Genomic DNA, 12655 nt, shown 5'->3' on the forward strand with positions numbered 1-12655 from the left:
GTTTATGTTCTAGACTAGCCAGATAAATGTATAAAATATTCACTTCACAAATATGAATTTGACTATCAAAAAACCCTGAGTTTTGTGCCTTTAAACATTTGTCTTCTTGAGAGATTCTCCAAGACATTACATCATTGCATGTAACACAGACTATGCACCCTGGGGGTGCCCATAAACCCACTTTGATTACCTCCATGCAAGGTACAAACCAGTGTTATAAGTTTGCATTGTCTTCTATGTTGTGAACATCCTTTTAGTGATTCCACTGCATAGCCTGTATACATCTATTGCATCTGAAGTAATAAAACTCTAAGAGCACAAAATAGGTAGATTTTTCCTCTTATTATAAATCAAAATAAATAAAAATTCTACTATAATTGAGAGCTGTACATCTTTAGGCAGTTCCTTTCAGTAGCAGCATTTTAATTAGGGTTACATATACCCCAACCATTCTCAAGGGAACATCTTATTCAAATAAGAATGAACAATGTGACTGCTCTCCTGAAAGCAAAAGCCTTGTAAGCTGACAGTACTGTGCCTTTTTGTCTTCTAGATTCTAATGATGATTGAAGTCAAATTCCAGTCAAGCTTTGGTAGTAAGGTCATCTGGGGGGAAAAAAATTTAAAATTACTATTTTGCATATAATTCATTAATACTTATGCTAAAACAACTGTGTATTGTGGAGAAGCTGGAGAGGAAAAGTTAGGCTGAAATTCAAAGAAAGACACCTAATTTGAACGTCCTCTTCATCACAATAAACAATTGGCTAGTGACTTACTTGTATGTGATGAGTAAGTTACTTGAGTATAAAAGGGTATACTCCATCCTCTTCTATGATGAAGATAGAAATATACTCAACTGCAGACCAATTATGATGATACTCGGGTATTTTGAAGACTGTTGAATAGGAAACGTCGAGTTGCACTTGTGTGATGATTAGCTTCATTGAGTTCTACTAGCAAATGTAGTACTTCAATCAATGCAGAGGTTAGGCAAAGGAAGTTTACTGTATTGATGGATTTCATAAGGGATATATGGAGCCATCTGGAAAGGGGTCACTCTTACGAATGTGCTGAAAGAGTTGGCACTGTGGATTTCGTAGAAAGTAGGCACAGACTTCATCAGATTACTATACGTGAATCGTGAGACAGCTGCATACTCTCAATCTTACCTTACTTACAGACTGCAGTGTGCAATTACTTGCAAACAGCTATTGATTCTGTTAAAAATAAATAGGAATCTATTACAGGGGAGACTGCCATTTCTAGTATTCAGAAATGTTTTATTGCCTTCCTGTTGAAATAGTGATGTCTTGCTCCAGGAAAATTATAAGCCTAGGGAAAAAAATGTATCCTACATCTTTGGGGAAAAAGGTCTGGGGACTGCATCACTATTAGAGAGACTCAGGATCAAAATTATGGCTTAATATCTGAAAATGGGAATCCCAGGCTGCTGAGAACCCAGAATAAATTACAGAGCACTTTAAATGTTCAATTGCTTAAAAGTTACATACATGCAGCTGGTCAGCTTCAAGCAGTTGCGAGTTATGAAACAGTATGTCTTTGTAAGGCAAAAAGACAGGGAAAAGGAGATATCTATGCTAAAGCTATTATCATTATTAGTCATTCATATAATTACATTTTCCTTTAGATTGTTTATTCATTTTGTGCTGAGTGTACATAGTGTTGTTTCTGTAGTCAACACATGCTTGGGATAATCATTAATAAATCCCATGGCTAAGTGTTGTTTTGCAGATTTTGTCTTACATTAGTATCTTAAGTATAACGCATTTTATCACTTCCTAAATACATGTGATGTTGCATCTGGTATAATTTTCAAATGATATCCTGTGCAGAGTCATGTTAGATCAGTATTTAGATGACAAACATAGAAGGAACCATTAGACAGAGAGTCATCTAGAAAGAACTAGTTTTATTGTCAGTAGTTCTTTTTCCTCCCACCAAAACTGAAATACTGCCCAAGCACACTGCCAGGAGATGAAGTGCTTTCTTCTTGAAATCTCTGTCTTCTCTATAAGACACATCCAAAGTCAAGCTCTAGGCTACTCCACTTTGGAGTCAAGCTAAGCTTCCTCTTTAACAATAACAGAATGCCAATGACCATAAAAGCTGAGTCTTGTCAAACCAGTTACTGCAGTCCAATGTTATATAGCACATTCTGCAACACAAGGGAAGGAAGCTCTCATGTACCACTGGGAAAGGCAAATACAGCCTTTCTGTAATACTGAGTACTCCTTCTAGGTCAAGCAGAGAGTGAAGTTGTAATTCCCAACTAGAAGGCACAGAAACCTGAGCTGCTCATCCAGAAAGGTTCTTTTCAATATTTTTTTTTCAGTTTATGATTATGAAAACAGCTGAAGAAATCTCTTGAAGCATATATGCTAGACTGAAAAGTATTAAATTAATAACATGATAAACATTTGATTGAGTGCAACCTGAGGGACACTGTCCAAATACTCATAAGGTCCAATAAGATGAACGACAGGAAGGCAGAAAGACAGTATACAGTTAGAGAGAGACTTCAAATTATTCAGCTAAGTTCAAGAGCAATTACAACATGAAATCAGGTATAGTAGCCAAAAATGAATGTTTTATAAATCTCAGTTAACACTTGTATTAAGATGCACACACTGGGGTTAATGTATTTATACACTTCCATTGAGAAACATTGCTACTCTCCTAAAAGGTTCATGAATAACTTTACTCTTCTGCTTAACATTAATCTTGTTTATATAAACTGCATACATACATGATTTTTCTGTATAATTTCAAATACAGCATTTTTGAAGGTAATAGGTTCATTGAGGTGGCAAGAGATGAAAATAAAGGAGGCTGAAATCAGAAATAGATAAAACACAGATATTGCTACATCAGCAAACAGAGAAGTACCAGCAATTCTGGCTAATCAAGAGTCATCTTTGTATCTAAAAGACTAAATGTAGGTGTTCTGATATATTTAGATGTTATGTGTAATAACACAGTGGAATCTTGGATTCTTCCTGAAAATGAAAAGTAGAATTTGGCACAATTAACTGGTTAAGCATCTTCTAAATAAAATATATAAGATTAGGAAATCCATACAGTCAGTTTATTCTTCAAAATGCATATGTTTCATCTGTCATTTCTTCTAAATTAAAATTTTGTGTTTCAAATAGGTTGATGATTGCAAGAGGATTCAGCAATTTCAGGTACAATGGAAACTTCCTGTGGCAAAAGGATGCAGAGAGAATTTCACTCTTTGCATGAGTAAGTGAAATCCCTTTGTATAACCCACTTCACAAGCTACAGAAATTTGCTGCCATAGTTCTTGTGGGACTAAAAATATAATATGTCTTAGACTCAGAGAAAACCCCAAAAACTGTATATATGTGGCACCATGAGAAGAGGCATTTCTATTCTTTAAGTACAAACTCACTTTTCAGTCATTCTGAACGGCTTTTTAGCCTTTCAGAAAGCTCACAACACCTAGCAGTTGACACAGAAGGGAAAACTACAGCCTGAATATAATGAGCAGGCTTCAAAAATCAGAGAAGCATCATAATTACATCTAAGATAACTGCTTTATTTAAGAAACAAAATAGATGATGTGTAAAGGTGCTACTACATTGTTATTTCAGTTTCTAAAGAGGCTTGATCTAGTCATTTCATTAGCCCATAACACCAGGCTGAACTCTGTGTTGATCAGCTTCTTCAAAGCCTCCATTTTTAGGTAAATGAAATTCCCTGTCCATTGGCTAAGGCAGGCAGGGTTTGTGTAGCACAATGCGTTGAAAGATCCCTACAAACCCAGGTCCTTTTAACTTCCAGATTTCATACTTTTTGTCAATTCTTAGACCTGCAGCACTGCAGCTTTAATTTATGTTAATGAATGATTGGATTATGCTACTGTTGCCAGAGTATCTGATATGTCTGCATCAGTCCTCTGTTCTGTGACAATGCCTTCAGTGGTTAGCTGGGCACATTTAAACATTATTTGCAATGTATAAAGTTCTGTGCAGATTTTAAGCAAGAAGATAGTGGCAAAAATTTTGAGTATGTAGCAGACAGAGAGCTAAGTACCAGTACCACTGCTACACAGTGCAGGAGAAAAGATTAAAATGTTCTTCATTTGCTAGTTATATTGGAAACTGTTTGTAAGTAGGAATAACCTTCAGGCCTCTCTTTTCAGTTTAACTCATTAATTAGTAGTCACATCTGTTTAATCTATTTGCATGTTTAGATTCTGTATTATATTAATTTGTAGCAATTTCTTCAGCCCTGTCACATCTAAGCTGTACTTGCAGAATACAGACTTATTCATGTTCTGTTTCATGACTGTTTTTTTTTCAGATTTCCTTCAGTCTTCTCATTCTTAGTTAGGAGACTAAAAATCAAGATAATGAAAAAATTCTGGAATAGAGAATTTAGTTCAAGTAAAAGTGTCCACTGGGCTTTCTTTCTGTTATCTTCCACTTCTCAATTAAAGTTAATTTCAGAAGTGGATCCCATTTATTGTATTTTCAGTGTTTTGTCCTGCACTTTTAAATAGAAGCCAACAAGTGCTGTTATCCATTCCAGCAGCTAGTGATCGATGACAGATACAGATTCAATTTGCTTCAGACAGGAAGAAAGGGAACCTGGATCTCCTAATTCCTCAGTTTTTGTAGCAAACACTAATATACTAAACTAAAAAAAATTCCTCTGCTGCCACTGTTACAAGCACTTGTCAACGTTCATTTTCTTTAAGCCAAATTAATTTATTTGTGTTACACTAAGAAAGAATTTAGCTGCAGTCTATGAATGTCTCTGATATCTAAAACTTGGTATTTTCCTCTGTAATTCCATCCCACATCCTTCAGTGAAATCCAAAAATTGTTGAGAGTTTTGCCACAGGTATCACTGGGACTGTGATTTTAACCCTGTTTCATGTAACCCAAGATCCAGCAATTGAATGCCTCTGTAAACCCCCATTCCTGTGACTCACTGTGACAGTGCTGGGACTCCAAGTGTGGCGTATTGTGAATGGGCATAAATCCTTGCAAGAATCACATTTTCCAAAGGCTCCAAGTAGCTTAGGAGTCCGAGTTTCATTTTCAAACATAATTTAAGCACTAAGGATCCTCTGATTCACAATTAATGGTCCCTGAGCCATTTAGGGGAAAATATATGAAAAAGATTTGGGCATGGCAATGCAACATACCCTTCCTGTCCAAGACCAATATCCTCAACATTTGGAGTTCATCTAAGAAGGAAGTGTGAGGTCAGAACCCCTCTTTTACAAATCATTTACTTATTTATGCCAAATAAAATAGTTCAGCATGAGATGTTTAGAAACACCAGTTGAGACAGTCCTGGGCTCAACAACAAGGAGTTTGTGATTTGGAAAATAAGCACCACCCCCATCTCCCACGGTAGTGTGTTAATTACATTGGCAGTTGAATCAAAGACGTCACAAGCATAGGCATGCATGCACACACAGACATGCACAAAGCCTATCAGTCCCCCAAATCTGACAGATTCCAGCATTTTGCAGTCCTCTTTCATATGTTTTAAACACTTACTTAATATATCTTGCAGTTAAATACCTTGTTTTCTAAATATCTTAAACAAAGTACATCTTAAATGTGTTTTTCAAACTCTGAAATATGTTGGTTTGCTGTCTTTCTGTACTTAGAGACTTCTGGATTCTTATGTCTCTGTGTAAAGTATAAAATGTCTCTGGAAATCTATGAAAAAAACACTTACAGCAGAAAATAGTTGATGCAATGTATTGTGCCCTCCAAATTCTTGCATATCTTAAAACACTCTAATTTTTCCTTCAGAGAATTCACAGCTCCATCTTCAGTAAATGAAACAAGAACTGCTTACTAATACTACTGACAATATTTGTTTGAGAAACCTAATTTAATAACATAAATGAAGTGAAAGTAGCTCTTCGCAAATATATCCCTTAAAGGCTTTAGAGTGAGAGCCAGCCTATAGAAATAATATTTCTCTGTAGAATGACAGTTTTAAAATGACTGCAATGATTTGTAGGGTAAGCTATTAAATTGTATTGTTTGTATACAATGGTTGCTCTTAAGAGCCTCACAGCATCTATTTGCAAGTAATTACCCTTATTGTGGTATTTGCCATGTGCCATCAGCTTAGCTTACCATTACCTCTACCGGTAAGTAATAGCTCTAGTGAACCCTTAGGTAAAAGGTAAATGTTGAAAGGTTTCATTGTGGACCACCATGTGCAAAATAACTGAGAGAAGAAATGGATAATGCTGATGAGGTGTTTTAAGACTCCATTAACCTTATATCCCATTTCTTAGCAATTTTCCAGTGATGTAAATAACAGTTGTTCCGTACCTCCTCTTCAATACTTACTCTGTTGGCACAGTTAGTGGATATTAAGAACACATGGCTCCCAGGCTTGGGGACAACTTCTGCTGTGGTATGCTTCAGGAAAACAGGTTGTTTCTTGCTGCCAGTCCAGAAGGGTTTTCCAACTGACTTGTAAACTCAGAGTCCACCTATCTGCAGCAATAGAAACCTGAGACTCTTCAGTTTGGTTTATGGTACATATTATTATTCTGTGCACAGATTCACAGAGCAATGGTACAGGCTTTTTCTAGAAGGACATTATAATGTGAGTCAGCTACAGCCATGAATTTTATTAACTTTTTTTGTTAGGAACTGCATTAAATGGCAACACTAATGCACAGATGAGCTCTGCAATGTTCCTATTCCAAGGCTGAGCAGATGGCTGTTTCGATGTGTGCTTGCTTTCATGTTCTCCGTTTCATGCAGTGTCCCTTATCTTAGGCAACCCACTTATATTTATGCTGCCGGAGAGCCTTTAAACTTGCTGGAAGTTTATGGAGTAAAGGGATGGTATGGTGGAAAAGCCAGGGGGAAGACTCAGATAAGACTCTGGTAGCGCTTTCTCCTCTACTTGATTAATCCAGGAAGATGTTTAGATTTCCAGTCTCTTTTGTGGTGATGGAGGAACTAATCTGGTAGGGAAAACCCAGCTGAACCTTACTTCAAAACTAGTAGAAAAACAAGGGTCTAAAAATTTCCAGTAACACCCTCTTCGTTTCCCTCCCAACTTAATTTTTGTTACTTTTTTCCTTTTAGCTCTGTACAAAGACCAAATTTACATTGAACTGTAAAATAATTTTTGGAAGGAATAAACAATTCAAGCAGTAGAGAACAATAAGAACTACAGGTGCACAGGTCCTTTGAAAAGTAACTCACTGATGTTACAAGAGCAGTATTCAAACTGAACCACTGAACCTTTAGAGGCCACTGTTCTGTTCCCATTGCAGCTGGTATTTTCCTTCTAATTTGCATTTAAATGGAGGCAGATCCAGATAGTCACTCTTCTTCCCTTGACAGGCTTCTATTGCAGGTGGTGCAAAATGCCCAGCTTTTTTAATTTTTTTTGATCAGTCTCCAACCAGTGCTCTGACTTGTTCCTCAATGATACATGGAATTATGGAACTTCCCCGTCTTCCAAGTGGCCCAGCCCGCTACTCGCCGATGGATGACTTTACAGGAGGAAGCCTGTGGATGAGGAGCTGTTACTTTGCCTTATTACCCCAGCACCTGACTGATTGCTGTGACATGAAGTGGTCTGGTGTAACTTGCATACGCTGCCAATTTGTTAGTGCAGACAGAAGCTATGCAAGTGCTATGGGAAGAGAGTGTTATGCAGTTCCCCAGAATCTGGCTTTAGTCAAAATGTGGAAATCTGCACAGGCTGCAGATTACTGGCAGTATCTGGTTAAACTGTCTCCTGATAGGATTTGAGAGTAAAACCTCAGCCACAAGGAAATGAAATGCAAAAAAACAGTGTTAAACCGTGTTAAATATAAAGTATACTTAAATTGTAAACTGTAATGCTTCACTTTCCTCTAGTGATCACCATGCACTCCAAATATTGTACTTTATTTCCTTATTATCCCAGCTGAAGACGTAACACAAGAATGCAATGGTTATGAGATTCAACAGCCAGGGAGAAGCTAGTGAAGGAATCCATTACCAGTTCTGGATCCTACGATGATTCAGTTTAAAGATACTCCAGAAAGACATGCATCTTTCACTGGAATGGGTGTCCACAGTTCTCACCAGCTTTCTTATCCCATTAAGACTTTATATGTGAGAAGAACATTTTCAGATATTCAGAAAGGAATATGGACCAAATCAGCAATAAACAGTGCCTAAGTCCCTGTGCCTGAAACACTTCTCTAGCTTGAACTCCAGTCAACAAGCAGTTTTTGACTGGTGTTTGCCTTTTATGTGTCTTTAAGCTCCCAATTTCTCTTTATCTCTTTATCAAACTCCCAATTTCTCTTTATTCTTCTGACACTCATGATCCTCTCAGTCACACATACCTACTCCCTTTGCCTCACTTCCTGCTATTTCCTACAGATAAGAAAAGAAAAAGATTCTCAATGCCTTGACAAGGCCTGGAGAAATTAAACAACTCGCTTAAGTTATGAAACGAAACTGATAGAAAAGCTGAGTCAGTAGTCTAAGTCCTGTGCCATAATCTCCATTTCAATTTCTCTCCCTGACATACATGTCTATCATATGTCATCAATATGCATAAATACTTTCTTTTATTTTCACTTTGAAATACTCATTTAGTGTTTTAGCATGGCAAGTTTTCAAATGATCTTTCTCTAACTGAACATCATGGATATGAGCATTAGTTGCACAGTAAGAACAGACTGAAAAGGCTAAAGGCAGTGGCAGGGAATCAAAACTAACACCCATTACAATCCATATTCCTTTCTATGTAAGAGGGAGAGTCTTTTATATGAGCTAAACTCCTCGAGGTCTTGTTCAGACATGAAACCCAATCAGCCTAAAGTAGCAGGGGGAGTAATGCCATGTATTTCCAAAACTCCCTACAGCTGGTTGTACACCCTTCACACCGCATATACCCAAGCTTTCACAGCCTAATTTAGCCTCTTTTTCATTTCAATATTTTTAAATCCAACTAGAAAAATTGTATCATCTATGCACAGCAGGATGTCCCATTATATGTGAAATAAGCTTTACTGGTATTACAGAAATGACAAGTTCATTCTTGACTGTATGTACAAAGCATAATTCAGTTCTGTAAAGCTTATTGCATTCAGACAACCCAATAGCATGTGAGCCTTATGTTATTCTGCCCTTTCACAACATTTACAAACTGATACATATCTCTTCAAGAGGATAAACGTTTTCCTAAGTCAAAAAATGTCAGCTTTAGCTTGGACTGCATTAGCTCTATTGAGTTCTTCAAATACACACCAGGTTAATGAAGACTAAATCATGGTGGGCTATGCTTTTTGATAAATATTGAAGTGCTCTTTGATCCTGATAACCCACAAATGTTCAGCATGAATGAGTTTTCACGGTCCGCATGCAATGATTTTGATATTTGACTATATCTGGAGCCCTGTGTGGTTTATTTTCCTTATCTGGATAATATGCTTAGAACAAGAAAAGACAGAGAAATTAAAAACAGCATAGTAGTGGTGTTCAAAAGCCATTTTTCTTTTTTTCCTGTTTTGCAAGAATTCTGATTCAAGCTGCCCCATGTTTTAAAGACATCCCTATACACAAGATTTTGCACATAAAAATACACTGCCATGCCCCTCCTTATGATGCACAACCTATCTCCAGTTTTGCGCTGGGGACTACAGTTCAGCTTTTCATTCACTCAGTGGCATTGTATCAGACTGGGAATTAATAATAAAAATATTTTGTATGTGTATCAGTGCTTATATAGCACCTTTTTACCCCAGGCTCTCAAACCACTTTACAAACATTAATTAATTAAGTCTCACAACAGCCCTGTGAGGCAAGGAGCTATTAGGTGAAATAATTCCTTTCAGTTTCTTGCCTTTGCCATAGGGAAAAGAACCGGCATAAAGAGCTTAGTTTGTGCCAAAAAAATATAGCCTAGAAATAATGCTGGCAGGGTTGTACGTCTCATCACTGCAGGAAGCAAGTACTCAAAATCCTTATGCATTAGCAGAACAAGGAGCAGTACCACAATCCATGAGCTGATGGAAAGGCGGGAGCCAGTAGTCTTCACTAGCTGAGCACAGTGCCTTTGTGGGCATACAGGTTATTATTTTAATCATAAGAAATAAAGAAAGCTTACCTGCTAAGTTTTCTAATGCTCTTGTGGATCCTTAGTAACAATGCATGACTCCTCAAATGGCAGTTAAGGCCAACTGGTACATAATTGAAAAGGAGAATTGCCACTTCTTTAGGCATGAAGAATTACCAACACAAGATGAAGTTGTTTCCTGGATCTGATAAAATTAGCAGTAACCAGGTTATTATACAGACAAGCCAAACATGAAAGAATGCAAAGAATGACAGATAAACATGTGACAAGGTGTTGTTTAGAAAATGAACACTAATATTTCAGGCAATGAGTTCAAATGCTGAAGCACAAAACCTCAGAAATAATACAGTGATCTTGATGTCTTATTTAGGGGCATGTTTGATGGTTTCAGGTTCTTTAGCCATTCTAAAGGGGCAGACAGGAGAAACCGACTTAGAGCTTACAAAGAAAAAACAGATTTATAGCTTGCAAAAAAAACCCCTCCAAGCCTAGACTTATAACTTGTAAAAAAAAGAAAAAAAAAAAAAATGCCATCTGAATTCAATGTTTAGCCAAGCACTGTTTATCAGTGTTTCATTCTGTGCACTAGGAGCATAAATGGTTTCTTTTTTCCCAGGGCCAGATTTGGATCACTAACTTGAGTTGGGCCTGAGGGAGGAACACAGCATGTATGATGAGCTGATTAATTACCAGAAATCAAATGCCTTGCAGTCAGGAGCAACATGCTTGAAAGAAAGCACTAGTACTATAAAAGTGGTGCATATCTACCTGCATGCATGGCCAGGCAAGAACACCATGGGGATTAGGTTTCACCGTAGCCTGAAACAAAGGATTTAGGAATGATTGTTTATCCTTGACAGTGTGACCTGTGCCAGTCTTTATTAACAAGGGCTTTCAGTATATGACATTTAAAGTAACAGAACCCTCTTAAATAAACCTCAGGATTTTACCTTCTTAAAACATCACTAGGATTTCAGCTGCTTTTCAGAAACCATGGCAGTGATTCATAATTAAAGGTTAGGATATGTCTTATTTCAAGCCTTGTGTGCATAAATATAATCCCTTTGAGTCTGTCTCTTAGGAAGAGCTCATTTAAAGTGGAGTGCAAATCTACCAGGAAGACATAAATGAAGGTAGAATCATATTAAATATTAGGAACATTATATAGGTTAGCTTGGAAAGTTGTTGAAAAATACAGGATAATAGGAGATAGGTCAGACCATTTTAGTAAATTTTCCTTGTCTCTGAAAGTCATGTATGCATGATGTATATGTATAGTAGTATTTTATGTTTTCTATACAGGATTATTTCAGAATTACTTTCTCAATATTGAAACTCAGAGAAATCACAAACTCACTCATGTCTTCTAACGTATCATTTCATGCAGTCCTCCAAAACAGACAGTCATTTTGTCTGGGTGGAATTTCTCATGGATGATTTAATATAAAACATTGTTAGGCTTCTTTAAAGTGTTCGGCTTACAGTTGTCTGTTCTGGTATTTATTTGTTCCTTCCACTACTGCCTTGCCAGACAATAAATAGTACATTGTCATCTCACTAAGAGTATTTCTGCAGTTGGAACATTTTTTCCTGTACCTATGAACTACCCTTTGAACCAGTAGATGTTTCAAAATAATATAGGTGCTGTAAGTGAGGCCATGGCAAGGATATGACAGGCTGACTGGAATGCAGTAAAAGACCAAGCCAGATGATGTTTTTCTAGTTTCAAACTGTAGTTATATAACCCTGAAAGAAATTTTTTGCCTAAAAAACAGTGATGGGCATACGTCACTATTTTCAGCTAGATTTGTGTAAAACTAAAATAACTTTTTATTTTCTCTTTTTTTTTTTTTTAATTTCCCATGTTGCTTTGTCCTAAGAGAAATATCACTTAAGAAAGGGCATTTTGTCTAAACCTTCCCATTTCCCTCTGCTGTATTATCTAAGGATAATAAGCAATTTTAGATAGCTGTCAAAGTTCCCCATCTCTCTTTCTAACTTTTTATGCCATAAACATTTATAGGTGATTTTTTTTTTTTCCTGTCCTAATGATATATTATAAATGGCTGATTTGGAAAAAGAAGTAATACCATACTGTAGCCAGCCACAACTGAGAACACTATTCGTTTCAGTATTGTGTGAATGTGTCTTGCTTTCAGCCCCAATGACCAACATGCTCTTTGACCTGAGCTGGGAATCACCACTTTTTTTGAACTTCTTTCCCCACCGGGTAGTAAAGAAGCATCCATCAGAATTAATTTGGCAAGTTCCTCCACTAAGCATACACAGAAACAGATGAGAGAATGGGGAGTTCCTTTGGATCCTGTGGTCGTGGTTCCTTGAATTCAGGGACACTGGGAAAGTTGAGGACAATCTTGGCTTTCACTAAAGGAAATTCAGGCAAGATACCACTGCAAGACAGTCTTGAAAATTATTATTTATACCTTACTAGTACACATGTGTCATCAGGTATATCTTTTCCAAATGAAAGTAGTTCTGTATGGCATGGCAATAGGTATAACAAAATATA

The 12655-nt window shown here is 36.9% G+C and overlaps 1 long non-coding RNA gene across 1 annotated transcript; it reads right to left on the reverse strand.

Moving 5' to 3' along the window:
- Window positions 1-407: 407 nt before the first annotated feature.
- Window positions 408-10185, reverse strand: LOC141926829 (uncharacterized). The gene is made up of 3 exons (XR_012624215.1): window positions 10156-10185; window positions 6375-6524; window positions 408-606 (listed from the first exon to the last, which is right to left on the reverse strand). It is a non-coding gene; the product is annotated as an uncharacterized LOC141926829 (long non-coding RNA).
- Window positions 10186-12655: the final 2470 nt, after the last annotated feature.

Source organism: Strix aluco, chromosome 8 (genome assembly GCF_031877795.1).
Source record: "Strix aluco isolate bStrAlu1 chromosome 8, bStrAlu1.hap1, whole genome shotgun sequence".
Classification (NCBI taxonomy): domain Eukaryota; kingdom Metazoa; phylum Chordata; class Aves; order Strigiformes; family Strigidae; genus Strix; species Strix aluco.